Source organism: Hakea prostrata, chromosome 7 (genome assembly GCF_041222555.1).
Source record: "Hakea prostrata isolate BN-2017 chromosome 7, UWA_Hpros_2, whole genome shotgun sequence".
NCBI lineage: Eukaryota > Viridiplantae > Streptophyta > Magnoliopsida > Proteales > Proteaceae > Hakea > Hakea prostrata.
Genome location: NC_142606.1, coordinates 38,053,754 through 38,065,422, shown reverse-complemented (window position 1 = coordinate 38,065,422; position 11,669 = coordinate 38,053,754).

The window sequence follows — 11,669 nt, the reverse complement described above, 5'->3', positions numbered from 1 at the left end:
CTGTGGGGTGAAAGTAATTTGTAAGACATTCTTGCTTCCAAGTTTGGTTGATTGGATCAACTAGGTCCGCAACCTATGAAATGTGACAATTTGGTGGCTTTTGATGTTGTATACGGCCTTGAGGAGGGGACCCATTTATCATCCCAAATCCTTATTTGATCACCTCCTTCCACTCTCCACATGAGGTTGTTTGCTAGAACTTTTTTACCTTCTATTATACTACGCCATCCCCATGAAGGTTGTTGTCCCATTGAAGTTTCAAGAAAGCGTACATGTGGAAAGTAGGTAGCTTTTATGAATCTTGCCCGTAAAGAATCCGAATTTGACCATAACTTATAAGCCACTTTGGTTAGGAGTGCCAAGTTTTGTTTACTTGGACCCCAAAAGCCCAAGCCACCCTCTTCTTTAGATCGACATAATCTATCCCATGATACCTAATGTATTTTTGCTTCACCACTATCTTCCCCCAATAAAAATTGGCTGAATTTTTCTTTACTTCATCATGGATAGCTCTAGGGATTTTGAAGTGTGCACCCACAAATTGAGGCAATGCAAAAGCCAAAGATTTGAGCATAACATCTTTCCCAGCAGGTGACAGGAGTCTCAACTTCCAACTTTCTATCTTAGCTTGTACTCTTTCTTTTAAATATGAAAAGGTTTTGATCTTGAAGCCCCCTATCTCAGGTGGTAATCCCAGGTATTTGGATGGTTCTTTCTTGTAAGATACCTTGAAAATTCTAAAGAACCATCTCTTGGACTTAGGCTGGGTATTTGGGCTGAAGATAACACTGGATTTGTCTAGGTTTATGTCTTGACCACTACTCTTGCAGTATTGAGTGAGTGCATCCTTTAGGTTATGAACAGATCTAAGGTTTAGCTCAAAGAAAAGCAAAGTATCATCAGCAAAGAGTAAGTGGGAGATGGGAAGGGCTCTATTTTTAGTCCAAATGCCTTTGATTTTCCCCATGTCTTCTTCCTTTTTGATAAGAGTAGTCAGACCTTGAGCACATATAATGAATATAGCTTGTGAAAGAGGGCCACTTTGTTTGATTCCCTTTGTAGAGATAATAGAGTTGCTAATGTTCCCATTTACTAGAAGCTTATAAGACACTGATGAAATGCTATTCATGACCATAGAGACCCAACGATGATCAAAGCCAAATTTTAATAAAATAGCTTGAATATAAGGCCATTCTAACCTATCATAAGCTTTCTTCATGTCAAGCTTGAGCCCCAAGAATTTTTTTTTTTTTTTTTTTTGCTTTTCTTCCTCTTTTTGATGTAATGAAAAAGCTCATGCGCCATGAAGATGTTATTTGAGATCAGCCTGGAAGGGATGAAAGCAGATTGTACCAGATCTACCAATTGAGGGAGCGCATCTTGTAGTCTAAGGACCATTATCTTGGAAACCACCTTGGCCGCCACACCACCTAGACTGATTGGCAAGAATTTATCTATAGAATCTGGGGAAGGGATCTTAGGTATAAGACAAATATAAGAGACATTAAGGTCAGGCTCCATATACCTTGAAGTAAAGTATTCATTCCTACCAAAAAAAAAAAAGGTAAAGTATTCATTAAGTGATGAGACTGGATTGAGTACAGTCATTGAAAGAAAAGAGGGGGCAATCCATTAGGGCCTAGTGCCTTTAGAGAAGCCATGGAGAAAATGGTGCTTTTAATCTCATCCACTGTGGGCAGTGCCAATAGCTTAGTGTTCATTTCAGTTGTAAAGGGTGTATGCCATCTAGGACTTGATGAAGAGCATGATGGTCAATTGGTTTAGATTGGAAAGGTTTGGAGAAGTGATTTGTGAGGATACCAATGATTTGCTTCTTATTTGTTGGCCATACCCCATTTATTCTTCAATTTAAGAATCTTATTTGATAGTCTTCTTTGAATGATTGTGACATGAAAGAAGGCTATGTTGTTTTCTCCTTCTTTTAATCAAGAGATCCTTGATTTCTACATCCAGATGAGTTCTTCTCTAGAGAGTTCTTCAGCATGCATATTCTCCAAATTATTAATTTCAGCTTGTGAATATTTTGAACCATTTTGGAGTTGCATCAGTTCTAACTTGGCAGAGATAGATTGATGTTGTCTTCAACTTTCCCAAAAACCTCCTTATTCCACTTTTTAAACTTGGCCTGAGTTGCACCCATTTTTTTTTTTTGAAGTTGGTCAGCAGCTGCACCTTCTATAGTCTGTTCCCAAATGGTTTTGGCAATGCCTTTTGCATCAGGATGTTGCAGCCACGCTCCTTCAAATCGAAAAAGCCGAAGTCCTTATGTGGTTCCTTCTTCAAAACCCAGTATGAGTGGAGCATGATCAGAACCCACAACCATTTTGATGAAAACAAATGCCTCAGGAAAGTCAAGTCTCTAATGTTGTGTGCATAAAGCCCTATCCAGTCTAATCCGAATTGTATCAAGTCCTTTTGTTACACCATGTGTAGGGAGGCCATTGAAACCCAAGTCTAGTAAACCACATGTATTCAAAACATCTTTAAATCTAGCACAGTCATGTGAATTTGAGATTGCTCCTCCTATTTTTTCTTTCCAGCTTAAGTGAGCATTGAAATCTCCAATACAAACCCAACCACCTTGTCTTTGTTTACCCAGATATTCCAGCTTTTCCCAAACCCAGTGTCTCTCTGCTTTGATAGGGTCTCCATAAACAAAAGAGGCATAACAGGGTTTATCATCTTGAATGGATATCTTTGTGTCAACAACTTTGAGATCAGCACTTAAAATTCTCACTTTCAAATGGGATTTCCAAAATAAAGATAATCCATTAGCAATGACAAATGGAGCAACATGGTAAGAGCTTTCCATGTTCAGCAATTTCCCCAATTTCTAAACCTTTTGAGAGCCATTCTTAGTTTCCATGAGAAAGATAAGGTCTGGCTTTTCCAACCTATTCAATTTTTGTAGGTATTGCTTGGTAGTTGGATTTCCCAAGCCTTGAAGGTTCCAACTTCATAAATTTGTTGCTGCCCATGGAGTTGGGTTTAAAGATTCTCCATGGGCTCCATGGTTAAAAAATGTTGAGTGTGGTCATGGTCCATAGGTGAGGAAGGTTGGGGTGAGACAGAATCCTAAGAGTGGAGTGATGAGATGGAATCTTTAGCAAGGGTGATATTAGGATCAAGGTTTGGTGGGCGGGGCCTCTTATTTTTTTCGGTTTATCGAGGGTGGTGGGTTCGGGTGCTAAGGTGGAGTGTAGTTGTTCATGTTGTTGTTGTGGAGTTGGGGTGGGGGTAGTGTAACAACCCATGTATTTCTAAACCGGGATTCGTATTGCAGGTCCAAATACTCGAAGATCTAGCCGAAATAAGTTGTGGAGTATCCGGATTGAAGTCCATGATTCATACCTTGAGTCCATGGATCTGGATTCTGTTGATGAAGAGGAATTCGAAGAAGAACCTGTAGAAACCCTAACGGACTAGGAAAGTGGATCACCAGTCAAGTCAAGATGTTTTTTAAGATGTTCAGAAACAAGGTGAGAACTCCCCCACATGTTGTATAGAGTTAGGTTTGAGTTAGAGATCAACCCCTTGAGCAAAGCACCCAAGTACTGTAAAATACTATGAGACAGTTGCTTAAGGCGGTTCATTGACCAATCAACCGCCCAGATCTGCTTGCAGTTTTTAAACCCTATTTTGCCACAATCTACTATATATAGCAAATCTCGACCTTTCTACTCATTATTTTATTCAGGATTTCTGCTGTGGACGGTTAGGAAGCAAAGAACACATGCTAGAAAGTGAGAAAAACATGATTAATGAAGAAGATCTAATCCTTTGTCAATTTTACGAATCTAGTGGAGGTTAGTGATCTCACAACCTCTATATTCTTTCCTCATCTCTTTTATTGGTATAGATTCATCCTCCTTAGATTGGTTGTGAGTTTTTATGTGATGATTCTATTCCCCATCACTGATCTTGATTAGATCATGTCCGAAAATGGATCCTTGCGTCCAAATAAATGATAGATCTGATTGAAGGAGATGATGTGAATATTGAATTATTAGAATTCTTAGGTCTAGGTTCGTGTTTGTGTTGTAGGCTCCTTAAGGAAGAAATTTAGATCTAGATCATCCAAAAATCGGATAAAAGTTGGGAGATCAAAAGTCACAATTTCGGACTTAGAAGTAGTTTGGAATAGTGGAGGTCGCTTAGGGCGGTCGCTTGGCCAACCAACCACCCCAAGTAACCGGCTGGTCACAGTAGCCCTGTGAAGTTGGTTGTTGCTTTGATTTGACTCTTGTTCTTAATTTAACTTTGTAACCTATCTTTAGGTGATCTCTGAGGTATACTGAGACTGTTGTGAGTGAGGTCTAACTACAATTTAGTAAGCTTTTACATATCTATAGGTAATGACACACTCTATTTATATATATATATATATATATATATGTGTGTGTGTGTGTGTGTGTGTGTGTGTGTGTGTGTGTGTGTGTGTGTGTGTGTGTGTGTGTGTGTGTGTGATGATATGCTCTATGATAAACTGTTTGATTTCTTATATATATCTTTGCTCTTATAACTTGCTGTAATTGTATAATTCAATGATTAGTAGCCAAATATATGTTGTAAATGATGTTTATATGTACTTTGTTACTTTATAATATAGAATGAATGGTAATGTAATAATGGTTGGTGATGTGATGTAATTGTGATGGAATAGGTGTCCAATTGGGTATTCATTGCTTGTGATATCAGAAGGTTGTGGTATAGGACACTGCCTACTGATGCCCCCAACACTATCATGATTCTTGGATGACATACCTAGGGAGTCTAGATTGCATGGCTAGGTACCCATACATGCTACTACCTTTTCGGTATGGGAATTGAAGCCGAATGACCCGTGATAATAGTGACATGATTCTATTTCATCCTACAGCGATAACCAGTCCATGCAGGATTCAGTGGTCCACTGTTGATCATGCATTGGTAGGGTTGCATATGTTTGGTTTGGGCTCATGGACATCCAAGGAACGGCCGGGAGTCGTGAGGGGTCATGAGAGCATCCTCCCCAACAATATGTGGATGACCATCGGGTTAGGGAATGAAGTCCAATAGCGGGAGCCAGTTCGTGAGGACTCCTATTCCTAGGTAGAGAAGGATACTAAATTGAATTGGTTGGTGCCATAGCGGAAGTATTTGGACTTGTAGTATGTCGCCATATGACCTTGCATTGAATTAGAAACCCCGACATGCGCCAATACTCATGCCAATGGTCATGCTGAGAGAATTTGGACCTAAACCCTAGCCATTGATGATTGATGAGGACTGAACCCCTTTGCTCGGGATCCTAATAGAGGTAACTAGTCCGTGAGGGATAAGAGTGACTAAACCTACCCAGAGAAGGGCTGGTGATATATCTTAAAGCATGTCCGTCATATAGAGACTTGCATAGTTAGATTCATAGACACATCCATATATTTGCATATCATTCTTTGTATATGGGCTTACTTTGATACACTATCAATATGTATGTGAGATGTGTTTTCCTTACTGAGTTCGTTAGAACTCACTCATTTCTTTGTATGTTTCATTATATTATACAGATGGGTATACTGGACCAGGAAAAGTTCCGTATGACTGGAGCAACTTCTGTGAAGAGGATGTCAAGACGTTAGTGGGTGATAGAGATGTGTGTCATGAACCTTCCTACGGATGCATGGAGTGTGCTTATAGCACCCATTGACAGCAGAAGGAGACAGATCGCTCAACATTTTGAAAAGTCTTTGGAGCAAAGCCGGATAGCTCCCATCATTGCTAAAACCGAAGAAAAGACTTTAGCCCAAGAGCGAGCTAAAAGAATAAAACTCAACGAGTTTAATTTTTGCTTTCGCTGAACTTGATAAATTTTGGAACTTAGTACTTTGATTCTTTTCTTTGATTCATACTTGGAGTATTTGAACTCCTATAATACCTTTCTTTTAATTATTTAAATTTATTCTTGCTTTTGATTATTATTGCCTGCATTTATTATTATTGATGATAAAACCGTGGATCCTGTGACGGTTGGAACCGATACCGTCGGGTGGGGTGTGATAGGTAGTGTTTGTTGAACTGTGAAGGGTGGTAGCGAAAGCTAAGTTGGTAGAGATTTGTGGGGCATTGGGGTGGGGTGGGATGTGTGTGGGTGGTAGGGTGCCTTGCTGCTGGTTGATTGAGACGTTGGTGAGTTGTGGGAGGATAGATATGAGAGTAGAGTTTGAGATATGATTTTGGAACAGGTGCGGGTAGAAGAAAGGGGAATTTGAAAATAATGGATTTGAGATATGAGTATTGGTGAAATTAGGGTTTTGGGAGAAGGAGTTGTCGTTATCTACTGAAGTATTAAATGGGAACTGGTATGGGGAAGGTGAGGAAAAGTTAGGGTAAGTGGTGGGATGGCATAATGGTAAATTTGGGTAACAGAAGGGGTAAGGTATTTGGTTTAGTGGAGAAAGTTGATTGGTTAAGGTTGGGTTGGTAAGACGGTTTGTAACGGTCATTGCCACCTGTTGGGGAATAAAGCTGGGGTTGATGATTTGGTTGTCGGGTATTGATATGAGAGAAGTGGGTAGTTGTTGTAAAGGTTGGCGTGCAGGGACAAGGCAGGATGTGTCCATACTCTGGGAAAGCAAGGCTTGAGACTAGGTGTTGCCATGTGGTAAAGGGTTTGAAAAATGATGTTGATGGTTCAGGTTACCTTCTCCGGCTCCGGTGGCCTAAAAGATGGGTATGGCTTGTTCGGCTAGTCGAATGGGAGGTGGATTTCCTTTGATGTTTGCACCAAAGTATACTGATGTGAAATCTTCACACATCTCATCAGGATAACAGCCGCATGATTCACCGTGAGTGAGTAAAGGTTGAAATAATTTATCACAACGTGTATCATCATGCCCAATAAAACCACAAAAGTTGCAGTAGATGGGTAACCTTTTCATACCTCAGTTGAACTGTGATCGGTTTGCCATGTTTTCTTTGGATTTGGAGTTGAGATGTGAGTTGTTCTTCAATGGCAATCATAACTCACACCCTATTGTATCTTAGTTGTTCTCCGAACTGGACATTGTTTTATAACCATAACTTTCACCTAACATTCAGCCTAGTTTCAGACCAAGCGTTGGTGTGGTGAGTTCTAGAGGCACCCCCTGGATCTGTATCCAGATATTTGTAGTGTTGAAACTCCATTTTTGTGCTGTATTCCAGTGTTTCAAAACAATAAGGTTACCTGCTACTGTCTAGGGGCTATCCTCAAGGACATTCTTCAAGTCAAGTTCATAATGGAAATAGAACAGGTAGGTGTCCTCAGAGTGTGGAATAACATCAACAGAGTGATTTGTGTTCTAGCCTTTCATGAGTCCTTCAGTTACCGCCTGTGTTCAATAGCGTTTTCTTTCTAAAATGTGACCAATCAGGGTATTTTGTGGGGGGTGAACAGAACTTGTTGTTCGGTTTCTTCATCAAGTATAAGTGTTTTGCAGACAGGGTATGTGGTGGCGTTATCTGTCGGGGTTGGTGGGTTTGAAGAGCATGCCATGAGGAGTCGGAGAATGTGGACGGGAGGTGTTTTCAGAAGGTGGGAAAGGGTAAAACTGGAAAGGTATGTAGAATAATGGTTACTCAGGTATATTGTAACAACCCCCGTATTTCTAACCCGAGATCCGTATTTCAGGTCCGAGAACCCGAAGGTCTAATCGGGTAAGTTTATGGAGTGTCCGGATAGAAGTCCATGATCCATACCCTGAACCCATGGATCTGGATCCTTTGTCTGAAGAGTCTGCCTTGCTTGGTAGTTGGTCTTCTAGAAGACAAGTGTTGTTCGGAGATGTCCGGAATGAAGGTAAGATCTCCCCCATCTCTTCTTTATGGCTAGATTGTACTTGGATATCAACCCCCTAGCAAAAGCACCCTTGTATGGCAAATTACATGGGGGCGGTTGCTAGTGGCGGTTTATCAAACCAAGCGACCGCCTGGAGTGACCGCCCGGTCTGTTTTCGGAGTTTTTGCCATATTTTGCCCCCTGACTTCTATAAAAGGTAACCCTCGTCCAAGTAAAGAATATTTTATTCGTGGTTGCTAAATTTGGAGGTTAGACGGCTGCAGGGAAGTTCCGAAAGTGGATCTGAAGTGCTGGCAGTGATCTGGAGATCAGTCCTTCCCTTTTTCTGGCTTTCTGAAGTGAGGTAATGGATTCACCCTTCACCCTTTACCTCCTTTGTCTTTTATTTTGGTGTTAACCCATCCCCTCATCATGGTGGTTACCCTTTTTGATCTTTGTGACTCTCTTTCCAATCTTCTTGATGTGATTCATCCGAAAACGAAACCCTGTTTTCGTGAAAAGGATAATCCAGTCAAGGGGAGAGTTCTGGGTAACCCAATGATGGTAATTGTTAGGATTTCCTTCACCCTTTGCCTTTAGGAGCATTAGATTCGAGATTTAGGTCATGATCACTCGAAATCCGGATTGAAAACGGGTGATCAGAAGCCTGAGTTTCGGATTGAAACTCTCTGTTTTTGGGGCGGTCACTAGTGGCGGTCGCTCAACCTAAGCGACCGGCACGAGCGATCGACCGGCTGGTAAACAGTGACCAAATGATTTTTGGTTCTGATTCACTTTGATTCAATTAACTTATATAATATTGTAACATTGTGTTTAGGTATACTCTGTTTGAAAAGAAAGTCTTGTAATAGTTAACGGATCTCTTTTTACGGACAGTTTACTTATATGCAGGTAAGGACATTCAATCCTATCCTTATGAATAGACTTGAACATGCTAGTCCAGTGTCTGTTAGCAATAGCCTTTCATTATGTATATTGTTGTAGTCATATTTTATATACTGATCTTGTTGTACTACTGCTGTTTGTCTTTATTACATATATACTTTGTTGATTATGAATGTTATGTATTGTTAATGATTAGTATATGGTTCTGATAGTTGAGGTATTCCTTTGGGATATCAGAAGACTGTGGAATGGGACACATGCCTGCTGATGTCTCCAGCACTGTCATGATTGTTTGATGACATTCTTAGGAAGAGTCTAGAAGTGCATGGCTAGGTACCCCACATGCTACTACCCTTTCGGTAGGGGGATTGAAACCGAGTAACCCGTGATGACAATGATGTGACGTTGGTCCACTGTTAGTCATATAAATGGTAGTGTTGCATATGTTAGGGTTGGGCTCATGGACGTCCAAGGAATGGACCGGGTGTCGATAGGAGTCATGAGAGCATCCGCCCCAATAATATGTGGATGACCATAGGGTTAAGGAGTGGAGTCCAACACCGGTAGCCAGTCCGTGAGGATTCTCTCTCTTAGGTTGCGAAGGATACTGAACATAGTTGGTTGGTGCCATAGGGGATGTATCTGAACTTCATGTAGACATGTAACCAGTATGACCTTGCATTGGATTAGAAACCCCGACATGCGCCAGTACTCATTACCAATGGTCGTGGTAAGAGATTGTTAACTTAACCCCAGCCATGGAAATGAGAGCCAGGTGTGGACTTTCCCTTTTTCCCAGGATCCCTACAGAGGTAACCAGTCCTTGCAGGATCAGAGTGATTAGACCTACCCAGAGGAGGGCTGGTGTATATCTTAAAGCATGTCAACTGTTAGAGACCTGCATAGTTAGAAATCATAGTACCATTCATACTTTGCATTCATTCATATTATTTGTGCATTTTGGCATTGTTGGATAATTGATAGGAATTATGATTGTTTCTTACTAAGTTCTCTAGAACTCACTCTTTTGTTTTGTATATGTTTATTAGCCTCACCAGAAGAAGGAATTGTACAGGAAGATGGACTAGTTTCCTATGAAGGAACCATCCCGTATGAAGAGGATGTGGCACCGTTAGTGGGAAATGAAGATAGCTTGTGCGGGAGCTCCTGCGGGTGCATGGAGTGCGCTTATTGCACCTATTGATGGTCAGAGGCGACTAGTAGCCAGGCAGTTCGCTCAGAGATTAGAGAAGAACTGGAAGACTCCTCATCTTGATAAACTTGAGCCTAAGTTTATAACTTTAGAAAAAGAAACCGGAAAGAAGATAATATAACTCTTTTGTTTACTTCCGCTGAACTCGTATTCATTTTTATTCATTATTCTCTCATTTATTGTTGTTATTGGAGTATTTGGACTCTTGTAATTCTTTAATTCATTTATTGAACAGTTTTTACTCTTGATTATCTATATTTGTATTTATTATTGTTGATAAACTAAAACCGTGGATCCTGTGACAGATCACTCCCACGGGTTGTCGGGCGGGTAACCGAGACCGGCGGGTGGGGTGTGACATATACACTCTGTTAGAGGAGACGAGAATAATGGTTACTTAGGTATACACTCTGTTGGAGAAGACAACACTCATAGTGGAGGAGACCTATTAGGTTGAATTCTACATGGGGGACCATTAGTACAATTCACTGAAAAACAATAACTTATATAAATTAGATGTCAGTGCTTGTAATAGTTGTTCTTCTCAATAAATTTTCATGTGGGTTACAAAGGTAAGAGTTGAATGTTTGCCAAACTTTCAAAATTCAACCAAAGAGGCAATCTTAGATAAGATCAAGGTGCCACCTAGTGGAACAACCTTCTCTTTCAACAGACTAGTGGTGAACTCATTTTGCCTCAGCGCTTATATTAAATTTAAGTGATAAAAATAACTTTAGCTAAATTACGCCAACACAAGGTTGCGTTGGGGTTGGGCTGGGTTGGCCTGAGGGCTATACCCGAACCTAACTTGACCTTGTCAGGATTGATTTTGTAACCCAAGTCTGCCCTTCAGTTTGAAAAAATTGAGCTAAGTTCGGGCTAGGCTCAAACCGGGTCAACATGGTTTTTTAGACACCCCTAGAATTTACTTCCACTGCCGAATCCTTGTTGTTAGTGTTATGTTGTATCATTTAGCTGGATGCAGCATATACAATCTAATGGTTGACTGAGGCTTCTGCATGAAGAGTCCAAATGCACTGAATACCACACAAAAAACTGAGATATGATTACCTTTATCAGCTCCAGCGATCATTCCAATACCTCCCTTATTTCACGCCAAAATTCACATGTAGCATCACAATAAAGTTTGACAAAGTCTCTCGGATCGGAGGAGGATTTCATGGCATTCTATTACCATTATTGAGAAAGATTGACAATGGAAATGTGCTCCTGCTTGAATGAATCGCCACTTCAGAAAATTCTTTGTAAGCTTGGAAGGCAATATTAATTACCTTCAAAGGAGACCGCTCAGGATGTTTGAATACCAAATCACTGGTTGTGCAACATTTCTCTGATTTTTAAAGAAGAGATCCTAATTATTTATCAATTGAATTAAAGAAGGGGTTTCATGTTAAGGAATACTGAAAGCTAATGCGGAACCAAACCATATAGCTTTACCAGATGGGCAGCCAAGGAAGTTATGAACGATAGAGTCATCTGGATATTTCTCTTAGCAAACTCATTCACCACTGCTAATCCATTAGCAAAACACTTTTAAAGTTGAATCCAGAATGAAGAGTGTTAGAGACATGGGGTCTCCCAATCTAATTTCACAACTAGAAGTGATACTAAAAATTACCAGTTGACTTTGTCATAAGCTTTCTGCCTATCCAATTTATTAGGCATGAGGTGGATTTACTATTCTTCTTTGTCCTCTTGATAAAATGAAAATTT